This window comes from Xiphophorus couchianus, chromosome 17 (genome assembly GCF_001444195.1).
Source record: "Xiphophorus couchianus chromosome 17, X_couchianus-1.0, whole genome shotgun sequence".
Classification (NCBI taxonomy): domain Eukaryota; kingdom Metazoa; phylum Chordata; class Actinopteri; order Cyprinodontiformes; family Poeciliidae; genus Xiphophorus; species Xiphophorus couchianus.
The window spans coordinates 12,025,930-12,041,335 of NC_040244.1; the positions used below are offsets into that span (position 1 = coordinate 12,025,930).

The window sequence follows — 15,406 nt, forward strand, 5'->3', positions numbered from 1 at the left end:
GTAACTAAGTAACGCGTTACTGACATCACTGTTGATAACTCAGCATATCAAAACCAGTTTCCTGACTTTAAAGAGTATCTGCAAGTCTGAAATTCAAGATCAATCCCTCATTGATGACAAGCATTGACTAACTGAAGAGTAATAATCCTACTTGAACTTAATCTCTTATTTTAAAGGGTATTACTTTTATTTTGAAAGCCCGAAGTCATTTTTTGTTAACAAGGAAGATATGCAACCTACAACCAGAACTAATCATGGAGAAGCAGCATTCAGCTTCTATGCATCACAAATCTGGAACAAACATCCAGAAAACTGCAAAACAGCTGAATCACTGAGTGCCTTTAAATCTAGACTAAAAACTCAGCTGTTGCTTTTGAGACCTAATCATGAAAAATGTATCAATAATCTGATGTGCAAAATGATGTGCATGTTGATTGTGTGTTCTATGACTTTGTAATTTTGTGTTTTTATGATGTAAAACACTTTGAAATGCCTTGTTGCTATACAAATAAAATTTGATTTGATGCAATCCAGCCTTTGAAGACTCTTATTTTAAAGCAAGTTTTGTTTTCGAAGTGTAAATTAATCTGCTAATTGCTAGCATGGGTCCATTTTTAAAACTAAAGTATTAATATTACATGTAAAGGACTAAATCTCTGGAGACTGCATCTGCTGAAAATATATTAGCAGGTCAAAAATAAATTAAAATCCTGCTTGACCTCAAAACTGATTGGTCTATTTCTGATTAAGCTTCTTTATTTAAAAAACAAACAATGCCTTGTTGTGTCAAAAAAAAAGGGAAGGACTGATGCATGCTTAACAACTGCAAAAAATCTGAAATGGATGAAGAAAAAGGAAGAAAGCTGTTGGATGTACTGAAAATGTTCTTCTTGCAGGTCACAAGAACAAGATGTACCGAGAGAGCTTCCTGTGACTGAACCTGAAGAGACTGGCTGTCCAGGACACACAGGTGAGTCTCATTGTTCTACATTTCCTTTGAGACTTGATAACAACAATCCCAGAGATGAAGTATGTAGCCAAAAATATCCAGCCATAATGTGTCAAAATGACCAGTAATGTTATCCTGTAAAGTACTACATGGTTTTAACGCTGCCTGTACAGTTTATGTGCAAAACTATCAATATTAAAATTTCACTCCCAAGTTTCTCACTTCTCAAAAGCTCTCAGTTCATTTCATTTAGGTATCGACACAAATGAACTGAGTTACCAGGAATCTAGTTTGTGCATATTTTAATTTATTCAGTTTCTTCTACTACTTTTGATTCCTTGAAGTGCAGCTGGCTGCACAGTTTACCTAAATGTTACACAAACAGTGACTATTTTCTGCACCATGTTGAAATTACTGTGTAATTTCCCAATACACACACAGGAATAAGCAAACCTTTTCATATAAAGTCATTAAACAAAACTGCAGCTTTTATAATGAAAAATACTTTATTTAAATCCACAAAAACTTATTAGAGAAAAATAAATCCTTTTCTAGCAACAATGAGAAAACAGTCGGCCAAAGTTTTCTTCAGTATATGAAGCATTGAAATTTTAACTTGCCTAATGCGTTTTAATGAAACTCCCCCACAAAATAAAAAACACTCAGCTGCTTTAAAGTACTTTAGCCAGGAAAAATGAAAAATGACAAAGGAATAAAACCCTTAAATATCTTTATGTGCATTATTAAAAGCACAGTGCCTGAGCAAAGCTTTTTCAATAAGTGAAGAAAGAATAAAAGCGTAGATTTTATTTATTAGTATGGCTTTTCTATTTACAGCTTCAATCCTGTGTTTGAGTTTCCTTTTTTTCTGCATGCCAGTTTATTTTCAGGAGAAAATGGTTTTCAGAGAAAGGCCAGAAATATAATGATAAACTGAGCCTTTTTTGTAGGTATAATGCAGACTGGAACTGAAATTCTGAGTTGCATTGGAACTTGCAGTTTAAGGGAAAAGTAAACCATGACCTGATACCAAGAGAATAAAGTAGAAAGGGAATACGAGAAATACCCAGGAAATCAGGGTAGTGTTCACACTTGGGGAGTTTGATTTATTGTATTGATACTTGATATTTATTTGATTGAACTTTACCACATTTTGTCAATGTTTAACAGATAATTGTGGAGGTAAAATTTGCTTTATAACGTGATATTCTAAACAAAATCCAAATCTGATAACAGCTGATTCAAAACCAAACATACATTTTATTTAATTTCAAAATAATTCTAGTGTAAATACAGCCATTTTGAGAAGGACTGAGAAATATTTTTGGAGAACACTAGTGAACAAATGGCGCCATTCAATCCATCATCTGAAAATCGAAAGCGTATGACGCAACTGCTAACCTACCAAGACATGGTGGTCCACCTGAACATGTAGTCTGGTTAAGAAAAGCGATAATTAGAGAAAGTCAAGCAAGCCATGATGACTCTGGAGGAGCTGCAGAGGTTCATGTGGGAACATATTTCAGAAATACAACCATCAGACGTGCACTGCACAGATACAAGAGTGGCCAGAAGAAGTCCTGCAGTTTGAAACATGTCATATAGAAGATACTGCAAACATTTGGAAGAAGGTGCTCTCAGAACTTCTTCCTGGCCTAAATGCAAAGTGATATAGACTACTGGATCCCTATGATCAAACATGGTATTGGCAGGATCATGCTGCAGAGTTGCTTTCTTCAGAGCTGATGGATGGAGCAAAAATACAGGACAAGGCTGGGAGAAAACCTGCTTGTAAGCAGTGGAGGACGTCAAGATACAATGACAAGAACACCAACCCTCTAGCTATGCGTAAGAATGCCAAAATCAGCGAGGGCTGACTGATGCAGAAAGCAGCGACAGCGACAAGCTCAAAGTGAACGTATTTTCTCCCGGAGATAGTTGAACAGCAGAGGATGATGTGAGCAGAGTGAAATATCAGCCTCTCCGAGCGCACACTTAAATCTTGTGTTTTGTCAGGGATTTTAATGATGCTACGCTCGGTAAGCTCAGGTTGCTTCGTGTCGGCACTGAACCTCATGGCCAAGCTATGGTGACACCTTCCCATCTGTGTTAATGAGATGACTCCACTCTGTCTACGGGTCACAGTGATATTTACAGACTCCGTTCTTGCAGCAGAGATCCACGCCTCCTTGTGGCGCTCCCTTGTCTCATTTGCATTGCTTTCAGACTTCCCCTTCCTGGCGTTCCCTCCGTTTTATCCCTCTCGCTGAGCTCCTCCGTGATCGACAGGCTCCTTCACACTTCTCTTCATTTTGTATCGCACATGTTAATTAAAGCTTCTAATTAGCTTTCTTCACTAAAAGGCCGCATTAAATCAGAGTTGGAATGGCAAATGATTCCTGGCATTAGCATAATTGTGTTTTTGAAGTGGAAAGACTCAGGCATTAGGGATTTTTTGTTTCAGTGATTTGTTGTTTGTGGCTCGGCGCCTAAGGGGCTACTGGAGGTTGGTCGGGTGGCTTGTGGGGCCGGGGGACACTACAGGGGCCCCACACACTAATGAGGCCTGCTACACTCTGATGGAGCAGAGATAGGGGGGAAAAACAATGCTGCGACGCATTGCCGTGAGGTTCTTCGAAGATTGCATCAGAGTGAAAAAGAACACCTGTGGTGTCTGTGTTTGACAGAGGAACAGAAAAATAAAGCATCTGCAAATTTTACCCTCACCTATGTTACCTGGTTTGCTTAGTTTTTAAGAAATTGCATCATGTAGCACTGATTCCAACTGTCGTCCTTTCCTTGAGTACAGCACAAACCGCAACTAGTCTAAAGAAGACGAGGACTCGCCATCTGAAAACGTGCAGAAAAATATCCAAATCTGACTCAGACTGGTGTCACAGTTTCTTTTCAAGGAAAACTTTTCTCTCTCTTGATGTACATCTCATTATATTCGTGACCAAGCAAGATAGTTCCCTGCAAGTAAGTGCAAAAAGCAGCAGGAGCAAAATATGTCGATTTTCTACTAAAGGTTTACTGATGCTGGTGGTTACATCATAGGTAGCAAATTTAAAAAACTATCTAATTGAATGTGTGCATATTGTTTATGTTTAGCTACAAACTATTCACACTGTAGCAGGAATTAAGGCAGGAATTAAGAAAAGTAGGAATTTGAAAACAATATTTGCATGTTTTCTGCTGACAGTGGGCAGATCTTTGAAAAAAAAACAAAAAACATCTGCACCAGCAAATGTTTGTGGTGGACTGATGCCCGTTTCCCTCAGATCCCGGGCGAGAGACAGGGTACACCCTGCAAAGGTCGCCCATCTGGACAATATAGAGCTGGACAGGACAGACAGCCATGCACACACATTCACACCTTAGGGCTTATTCATGCACAGGGAGAATATGCAAACTACATGCAAAAAGACCTCAGGCTAGGATTCGAACCCAAGTCCTTGCGCCAAGGCAACTGTGCAGCCGAACTCCATTCATATTAATTCAAATGTTCTTGGCTGCTTATAACCTGATTATCAATGTTTGCTACCCTGCAGGAGTTTTGAATAATTATTTAGATGCTTTGAACTGTAAACTAGGTAAAGTTGTGGCGTCAGCAATAATGTCCACAATAAAACATGCTGCAGCGATAATTACTTTGGAGCCAGTTTGTGTGAGAAACTATAGCAATAGCGCTCTGCTGAAGGAAAATACAGAGAAGGTAAATTATGTTTGCATTTACAGAGTACAGTGCTGTTTCTTGTTGTTTTGTCCTTGTGCGGCACTTTGAACTGCTTTGTTGCTGAAATGTGCTTTTACCAATAAAGTTGACTTTATTATATTAATAGTTCTACCCACCGGTCTTAGTCATTGCCTGTCAGTACATGTAAATAGTCCAACTCTCACAAAATGGAACATGGTGCATTTTTTCTACCTTTTTGTGTTGCATATGGACCATATTTGTTGATTGCTAAACAATGAAGTGCCTATTTTGCAAATGCCAAGTCTTGACTTTTGTGCTAAAGGCACCAAACAACAAAGCACGTTCAGTCAGGAACAAAGGCTAAAGAAGTGGAAAAACTAAAACATGTAGAGTGTGCCAAAGAAAACAAGATCTGAAATTGTTCCGGGAGAATATTTTGCTTAGCCATTTTCAGAATCTTTTGATTTTGGCATAAATTTCTTTATCATTGCCAGCTACTCGTGATGCATAAGTTTCACCAGAAATTAGATTAGAAATTTAAATGATAGCCAAAAAAGTAACATTTTAATTTAAAAGAAATCCACAGTAGTGCAGCCAGGACGCAAAAGCTTTATTTGGGAAAATGATTCTCACATGCATGTTAAAGAGCCACTGGCAGCCATCTAATTTATAAAGGATGAAATGGCAAGAAGATATGAAATTTAGCACAATAAGTATATTAACTTCAAAACTAAAGCTACATTTATGTTTTTGCTTAAGTCTATGTATGAACATAAATTAGAGATAAAAATAAGCAAATGTTTCAGTACTTTATATATATAATAAAAGAAAGTTAAGACATTTTTGCTTTATTTTTCAGCTAGAGAATTTCATACATGGGCAACTCTTGTCGCTAACCTTTGGGATGCTTAGTGGGCACTTTTCCCATCACATGGGGGTTTGGTAAGAGTCCTTTAAGTTTCAAGAACTCAGAAGGTCCACTATAATTGACTCCCAGTAGAAAACACAATATTTTGTCTTATTGCTCCCCAAACATTTGACTGGCACTCCATGCACAGTGATGCTGCAGACCAAATCAGATGGATGTGCTGTATATTTTCCCTGAAGTCTGCATGAGGAAATGCCATGAAGTTTCTGCAAATTCCATTTGACCTTAATAATCTTTGCATCTGCACTGAACACTGCAAAGCCTTCCTAATGCAAGAAGAAATGATCAAAAACAAGCATTGAGCTGTAGTGAGACATCCCTGCCAAGTTGTTGAGACTTTCTGAATCCACTCACTTATTAGTGTGAAACTCTTATGCCCCAGGTTATATTCTTTTTTTTTTGTAGTGTGGCACATATGGATTTACAACTGATTGCCACTGTGCACATCCTCACCTATCAAACATGAGTGAAGCTGTCACCAACCCATGGATTGCGCCTCCGGGTAGACATAATGTACTTTTCAGAGTCTTCCTCTGGGCAAGACTAGCTCTGTGCTGCTGTGGTGAAATTATTCACGGTGAACTTGCCTTCCCAAAGGCGCGGCGGTGGAGCGGTGACAGTTTGGGGCTTGTGTGATAGCCAGGAGTGTTATATGAGTTATTATTGAGCCAGCCAGATATACGGAGCACAATGCGGCACATTTCCACTCCACGGCCTTAAATCTGCTTCAGGCATGAAAACCCATTAAGATGCATCACAAGAAGCAGAGAAAGGGTTGAGGAAATGATGTAAGGAAGAGGAACTGGGGATGAATTCTTCTTCATAAGGATGTTTTTAATCTAAGTGTTTATTATTCGATTCTATTTCTCTGAACCAGTGCAGCCAGTTGAAGGACATTCTCCTTTGTTCCTCGGGAGACTGATGTAATTATCTGGAATATATTCTTAACAGCAAAAATGCCATGGTTAGTAATCTGTTTTAGAAATGGAAATTATTTGAGAAATTAGAAGAAAAGTGGGAGTTGGGGAGGAGGATGAAAAACCAGGAAAGACCAGCAATGTCAAACAAATATGGAGGTTTCAGTTGCTGCCTGACTCATTTTAGAAACGTCTAACACTCATTATATCCGTTTTACTGCTGTTAGTCAAAACTCAGTAGGAGATCAAACCAAGGGCACCGCTGGAGGCTTGAGTTATACAACAAGAAATTCACCTTCTGTGGCCTGACAGCATTTTATTTGCCGTTTCTCTAGCTTTTTGTTGCTTCGTTTAAGTTTAAAACGTCGGAACTGAAAAAATGTGTCCACATTTATTTTTCTTCATCTGCATCCATTGGATGTTCACAATCAGACCAGTGACAGTGACTTTCAAGTTGCATGTTTTAGTTGAATGCAGCTTAAGTTTGTTGGGCCAAAGTTTTGTTTTCATTTGCTGTTTGGGTAAAGTTGGGGGGGGAAAGATTGTGGCTGTGGGTGGAATGTTTTCTCATCTTGTCAGAAAACATAGTTTTCTTTGCCTCCACTCTGAAAACACATTTTCCAGTTAGTGAAAGTCACAGCTTTACAAAAAAAGAAAAAAACTGCAATATTGGTAAATTGTTTACACAAGCATGTTGTCAGTTCTACCAAGGAAACAAGCACAAAAATGTATTTAAAGCGCAGGCAAAATGCCAAGCAGTGCTGTGTCTGTTTTTGAACCAATAATGACTCATCATGACTAATCCACGATAGGTGTGGTATTTTCCTCTCAAAGTAAATTGACACTAAGAGATCATTGATGAGTGGACTGAAATGCTTAGGTACACACAAAATGAACTTGCAATAAAGCATCATTATTTTGGGCTCTTACTGATTGAATTTACGTGAATAAATGGTCTGAAGGCCGGAGTAAGGTGCCAGTGTCGAGACGCAATTAAATTTTGCACCATTTGTCAATTTACTTTTCCTATTAACAACATTAAAAATCAAAGTATTTAAGAATTTAAATAGTTTCAGCTTTACGAGTTGCAGTTTTCATGAAACTAGTCTAGTCTTTCTCTGTCACTTATGATTTATTTACATCAAAACTAAGTGGATTTTTGGGGCTATTTGGTAGTAAAACATTTGATTTGGTATCGTTGAACCAACATCATTTTAATCTGAAAGACCCTAAATATTTACTTGATACCAAAGTTTCTTTAAAAGCTTCTCAAAGACCTCTATGGCCCATTGAGATAAAACCAATTCTTAGTACAAAAAAAGTGAATTAAACAGTACAGTCAAATTGCTACTGATTGAAATTGACAAGTATATTTTGGTTAAAAGAATTATATCTAATTTATCAACAAATCAAAACCCCAAAAAGAAATCCACATGGAAAATTTTATCTGCCAAATTTTCTTGCAGATAACAAGAAAGCAGGTTGTTTTCTTAACATTAAATTAAGATTAAGCACCTGTCTAATATGGAGAAATATCCCTCCACCTTTTGAGCAAAAGCATATCAGCTAAATTCAACTAAGCCAGCTGAGAAACGTGAGGCTTGAGAATAAACCGATATTTTCGCTTCAAAATTCCCAGTGCCTCAGTGAATACAGGCAGCGATCCGAATATCAAGATAGAAATACGGCAGATAAACACACTCACCAATGGCAGCCATGATTGAGTGCAAGTGTCTGTGTTGGCGGTCAAGGTCAGCTGATAATGGGAGAGATTGAGGACGGGATGATGCGGCTGGGGGGTCGGCAGCAGTCTCAGGTAATGAGATTTACAACCCTGAGCTCTTGCTGCACCCCTTTCTCTCCCCCTCATCCCTCACCTAACATGATTTATAGATCTAATAGACGTCACCGCTCTCACCTAAGATAGAGGCCTCACATCATCGCTAAGGGAAAGTAATCTGTTCAACAGGGCAAGATTATAGAGACAATTTTACCATGATGTTCCTGATCATACCTGGTAAACTGATATTCCTGGGCGTCCGAGGAAGAAGTTGGTTTGGCTACTGGCTGCAGTAAAGATGAATTAATGCAAAACCATCAGTTTTAATAAAACTATAAAACTACATTGATCATTACGTTTTATCACAGGTAAACCAATAAGACAGCATTATGACCAGCACAGGTACTCTCAGAGGTAATGACTATACAGCCACATTCACAGCAACAGCATCAACTTCTAGGACAAAATGTTCTCCTGCATTTAATAATATCCCATCCACCAAATGGTGTGATGATGATATTTAGTGTTATTTCCTTCACCTGTCAGAGGTCAGAATGTGATGCATTGCTGCTCTATAGTTATGTGAAAAGGGTTTACTGAAGATAACCCAGACTTTTCTCTTTCTGGTTTATGAAGAGAGGATGAATTACATTTCCTAAATGTAACCAAGCCTATTCCTGGTCCCCCTAGTCATTTTACCTTAATACAGGTAGTGGTTAAATGTTCCAGGTCATCGCTTTAGGAAGCTGGTATAAAAACAACTCAACTGAGTCCTGTAAGGGAAAAGATCCAACATCAATATTCCCAAATAAGACTTTTGAAATTTGTAAGTCTTTAACAGACCGTCATGGTTTAGCTTTGGTCCCTAAAACTTTACTAGAAGGTCCAGATGTATCTGCACTATTCACTTAGAAATCTGTGTATGTCAGGCAACAAATGCAATATGTAAAACAGATACAACACAAATAATAAACATTTTTTAAAAAAAGTAGCAGGACGTATTGTAAATTAACATTTATCCAATAATATAAATCTACACAATTTAGCTTCAGCCTGATATGGACGTCTTCCTTCAATCTTTTATGCAAATCAGGTGGTTGGTCCCTTCATAGATCCAGAACCAACGGCTCTGTTAATCAGGTTTTAGCTGACTTTATTCTGAAGGTTAAACTTAGATCAACAAACTTAATGAACTCTTTAAACACTCTGAGTCACTTTAATGTTAACATGCTATTTTGAGCTTAGGAAAACCAGAGATGTAGATGCAATGACAATCTTACAATTTGTTTCTCTTCAGTCTATCCTGAAGAGAGAGGATTTCTCAGGTGTCTCCTCAAGATGTAAATTATTCAAATAGATAAAGTTCTAGTTTTCAAAGCATTATCTCTGAAAACAAGAATTTTAGTTTTTCTTCTTCTGATTGCGATCCGACTCCTGTTGTTTTCCTGTTGTGTATTTGATGTCAACCTTTGACAGGGACTATTACATTCAATGGTGGTTTCTGCCATCAGCACGGTCACAAATCTGGGCTGCATGTTTTGAGCAGGCAGACCTCCATAATATCTATGTCCACAGATGCAAATTTGTCAATTTGCTTCATCCGTCCTTAAATGTTCGGATGGAAGTTGACACTCCAGGGATTTGGTATCCCATCAGCGACTTAGTGGGCCCCTTTTGGAAATATTTACAGTTGAGATGAAGAAAATACCAAGATGGTCATTTTGCATTGTTACAATAGAAGAAATCTGAGGAGAGAAATGAGTTCTGAGCTTTATAGAGAAGCAACAGGCTAGAAGAAGCTGCTTAAATGTATTATTTTGAACTTACCAACTCCATCCTCTATTACATATGTAGGATTTGTAATGCTGGCAGCCTGTTGGGTTCCAACACTGTGCCAACATGTTTTTTCAACACTGTCTCAGAAAGAAATTTCAGACTGCTGTTCCTGTAGGCAGTGCCGACTGCTCTACCAGCAGTAAACGTTTGAAACTTTTAACAACTTTAAAATGTCACCAACCAATGTTCTTGACTTAATTTCTTTCAAATGGCATGCTCCTGTTTTGTTGAGCTTCTTGTCTCTTACACAAACACAGTAATTCGTCAAAGTTTTATACCTCAACAAATCCGGAGTTTACAGTAGCAGGTGTTTTTTTTTTTAAAAATTAGTTTTTAGAAACATTCTTTGTACCTGCCTTTTTATTGTCTGTAGTTAAGATGAAGCAGCTCTGCAGAAGTCAAGAATGTGACTAAAGATACAAATTGATCATTGTACTCTGAATATGTAATGATCAAGTCTGTAAAACGCTATAACGAATCGGCATAACCAAAAATGACGTAAAAGTTGAGTAAAGGCATTCTGAATTTATAAACGCTCGTACTGAAGGATAATTACGTTCAACAAAAACAAGTGGATCAGAGCATGCCTAAATTAAGCTGCTTTTCTCCTGATATTTGATTTAACAGCTATTTAGTGAAGTACTGTTGAATAACATTCCCTCATTATAAAAAAAATCCAGAATACGTAAGGTTATGAATTTGTGAAAAATCAGGACCTGGAACCAAAGGTGCTGCCACTAAGAAATAATGAAATTATTTAGGTGTGCTATGCTCTGTGCTGCTCCGTTCTTGTGACGAGACTCTTACTAACATGACATTCAACTGAAACAAAATACGGGCTGCACTTTTGTTCCAGTACACTGCACAGACCAGCTGAGGCACAGCAGCAGCGAGGGTGGAAGCCACTGAACTCACTGCTCATTACCAGAACAACCTCTCCTGCAGCAGCACAACAACCGAGGAAACAATCGGCGTCTGCTCAGTTCTGTTTATTGGCTCTTGTGTGCAAAAACACAACAATATGGTGACGGCCAGATTACCCTCCAGTAGACGCAGTGTTAATATTTGCACCAAGTCCGCAGTACGTGTTGAAAATTGTGCTAGATTGGATTTCGGTTGCACAAACATCCCCCTTCAGTTGTTTGTTTTCTAATGCAGTCTCCCATCTTTGTGTACTTTGAGAATTAAACCAATAAGCCCCCCTGCTAAGCTGAGGCGAGCCGTTATTGATGTGCTGCCTTTTTATTGTCTGGAGTTTATTCAGTTCATATTTATTGTGTCTGCCTTTGTGCCAAGAAGCATTTACTCTGAGCAGAGAGACTCAGAGGGGCTCAAAGATCCACAAACAGCTGTGGAGTTTCAGGCAACAATATGTTCTGTTAACTGTTTCAGACGAGGGTTTTATTAAATTTTCAGTTTTTCATTAAAATTGTACATTAAGTGGAACAATATGATAATAACAGCAGATAAAGAGACATTTTGACATTGAAAAACATTAATTTTAGACAGAAAGAACTCCAGAGCATTTAAGGGCTGTTTACACTTTACCAACATGGCTCATTTTCTCCCATAATGTGTGCAGAGACATATCTGCAGTCTATTTGAGTAAGAGATGCCAGATTGCACAAAGAAATAACTAATAATGCAGAAAATGCAATTTAGGTCCCAGCCTTCCTTCATTTAATTTTTGGGGTTTTTTTGCTGTGAAAAACGACTTTTTGTTGTGGGCATAAGTCAAGTTCTGAGAAACGCAACCAGCTCTGCTTCTGAGTAGTTAGATTTTATTAACCATAGACCAAAAACTACACATAAAAAATACAAACAGCTATTAATTTTATAGCTATTTCAAACTCTCCGGATGTAAAAACTTATACGTACACATCTATACATTGGATGTGGAATACAATATGATGAAAACTGACCTGGATCTTTGGGATGGTGGTGATGAATATGGTTCAATTATTATCATAGTCAAAGAGTTGATGGTGTAGCAATTTATGGAGAATGAATATGTTTTTTTAAGTCATGTTTTGTTTTTGTTTTTTTTACCATGGTGTATCTTGATTAGGGCTGTACAATTTTTGCAGATTATTTAATTGAGTCTCTGCTTTTAAATGGTGCATGTGAGTATTTTTTCCCAAATCAGTTCACAGATTTAACTCAATTGTATACAGAACCTCAGAAGTGTTAAGAAGTTTCAAACATCTCCTTAGCAAATTAACAAGCTGAAATATTATATAAAACAAAAAAACTGCACTGAATGTTTAAAGTAATTTCATTTTGTCTCTGTGTATTTTATTGTATCTCCCCAAATCAATTACTTTAGCTAGGAAAATTATAAACGGTACCTCAGGATCTTCGTGTCCATGGAGATATCTGCCAAAATATCCTCTGAGAGAGGCCAGCTCCTAAAGGGTTTAGGAGCTGGTATTAATTTTGCTCGTTTGTCAGCCACTTAGCTCTTTCACCTGAGGAAACATTCTCAGCTGTGAGGACAATAAATAGTGCTGTCAAGTGTCTCAACAGTTTTAAGCGCGGTGGAGAAAATGCACCGTTGATTTCTCAGCGGTGTAATGCGGCTTTATTAGTGCAACACTAAAGGCGCACATTTTTCCTCCCGTTTATTCCTCTGCCGGCAGAGTAACGAGTCTTCTGAGCTCCAAGTGAACCATGAATATCGGGGAATTGCAGCAATAATCCACATGCAGACAAAGAAACTAAAGGTGATGCAGAGGACGGCTAAGGAAACTGTAACGTCTTTTTGCATCCCGAGGCATTTTGTGAGCGTACATCTTGTGCAGATGAGTTGAAGCTTCTCTGTTCTATTCATTAATTTCCACACATATTATAATATCTACCAGTTGGTATAGACCATAAAATGTTACAGGACAAGTGTTGTCAGTGAGAGCTTAAAATGGCTGCTGAAAGTCAGAAAACTGGAGCTGCACCAAGCTCAGCAGACGGTGGACAGGCTTGTGGTTGGATGGCTGAGTTCGAAGGCAGCAGCTTGTTAGGATGGAAATGGATTAGCAAGAGGCACAATGGGAGTCTTAGGCATGTCTGTGGTGTTGTGTTAAAGCTCTGCCTATGTTGCCTGGGCTGCTAGACTCATTTATGCCCAGCGGTGCATGCGGCAGCCAACTCTCTCACACACGGCGCTTTTCTAATTGCCACGGTTTCTTCTGCGCCCGCAGCCCAGCCTCCATTCGGCATCCATCAAAGCCACGAATTAACCTGCAGCGCGGCACAAATGTTCTGTTTGTCACATGCAGCTGCAAGTGGAATTATTTCTACCAACGCCGCTGTGTTACAATGTTGAGGATACTGAAGAGATTTTACACACAAATGAACAATTTATTCACGATTTACCATCAAATCCAAACTGCATAGAAACAGATTTCTTTGTGTGTGAATCTAAGCTAGTAGAAACTCATTTCTGATCTGACCTCACAACTTTGTAAACAAATGGAGCGACACATTTAAACGGTCATTTAAATACTACTAAAATGAAAGAAACAATGGCTTGATTGGCATGTTTTTCAAAGATTCTCCAACTTGTTGATGACTGAAATGTTGCAAATACTTTTTAAAGTGTCTCAGACAACCACAATTAAGATAATAAAGTGACAGATTTTCATTTAGGTCACCTTGCATTCATTCGAGTACAAGAACATATGGAAACCCTCGGCAGATGCCAGGAAAGCGAAAGAATCCACACGAAAACTTATTCAAAGGAAGGATCCAAAGAAAACAACCCAGTAGTGGGGGCAGTGTCTGACTGACAGGTGATGCCTTAGAAGTGAGGTAAAAACAACATTACAGCACCACTTTGAACTTAAGATGTTACTACAAAGGAAAAACTCTGGGTGTTGCCAAGCTCTTGGTTTAGAAAAAGAGAGAAATGTATTTACTCTTTCTAAAAAAATCCCAACAGCAACTCGTATATCTTTGTTTACATGTTATTGATCCTGTATAATCTAAAGAAACCAGTCTAGAATTGATCTACCTTGCTTGTATCGCCTGCCTCAAGGTTTGCACAAACTAATAAAATCCTATCAATAAGTCCTGTTGTGACATTTAGGGATGTGTTACTTTGACATAATGAAATTGCTTTATTTTTATTCAATACTTAAGCTCCAAATGTAGGGATCTACAAACCTGTTTTTTGTAATGGGGGGCCTGTGGTACAGCAACATGAAAACCATTTAGGTTTATTAATGTAAGGCAGATCTGGGAGCAATATCCAAACATTCACAAGAACTTTGAATAACAAAGGTTACACTTGTATAATACTTTGACATTCATTAAAAATGCTTGTAAAACTGCCTGGACTAGTAATATTTTTGTGGAGTAGCAACTGCACCTCTCCCTTTCTCCAACTTCTAGCTGTCCCACCATAATTGTGGACTGCTAAGGCTTTTTAAAATCTCCAACTGGGGTTCTTTCAAGATCACCCATCTTCCCTTGCCCTGCTGAAAAAGCATGCCCACAGCACAACACTGCCACCACCCTGTTTTACCATCATAATGTAGTTTGAGCACGTCTTTGTGCTCACGTGAGGGATATTACTTCTCTGCTTTGACGATTCCTATTGCAATATTTTGGAGAAGTCATTTTCTGCTTCATTTTTTGCTGTACAGATGACACAAGCTGCCAGATTTTAAGAAGCGGTTTATATGAATGTTTCTCAGGTAGGAGAGCACCAAATGTGTTTATGGTCACGGTTCAAGTCCTGAGTATGTGCAGGCTGGGTAAATGAGGACTGACAGGCCCCTAATGCCCTCTGCAGCGAATAAATGGATAATCTGGAATCCTGTTGTGATGGCCCCCACCCTCCTTCGTCCTGGTGTCTGAGATGAGACACAAAGCCATCTGAGCACTCCAATGACACAGCCAAAGATTGATTTTCTGTGTGTGTGTGTTTGTGAGAGACAGAATGTCAGCAAGATGAATTTATTCACTGGGTTTCACAGTATCAGGCAGACCATTTGCATATTTATTTGTCATATTAGAATGCGGTGACAGTGATGTTATTCCATTGCTCCCTCTGTGGTGTCACTTTGGGAGGTTTTGCATTTGCCTCAGACCCAGAAAAAAAAAAAAAAGGCAGGGGCACACGTTATGAAATTTGAATGCATCTTTAACCCTTCGCATTTTTATCTCTGTTTAGAAATAAATTGACATGGTGAGATGCACATGGAGAGACCTGCTGTTATGATAAGATCTGTCCACCTTTATTATTGTTGTCATGGATCTCAAAGGCAAGTAAAAGTTAAACTTGTGAATTTGCTCCTAAATC

The 15,406-nt window shown here is 38.4% G+C and overlaps 1 long non-coding RNA gene across 2 annotated transcripts in view; it reads left to right on the plus strand.

Annotated features, from left to right (window-relative positions):
• Positions 1 to 15,406, plus strand: part of LOC114161230 (uncharacterized) — a 61,058-nt gene that overhangs the window by 15,029 nt on the left and 30,623 nt on the right. For both annotated transcript variants that reach the window (XR_003598964.1, XR_003598963.1), the window contains exon 2: positions 897 to 970. This is a non-coding gene — a long non-coding RNA (uncharacterized LOC114161230). The remainder of the gene's footprint in view (positions 1 to 896; positions 971 to 15,406) is intronic.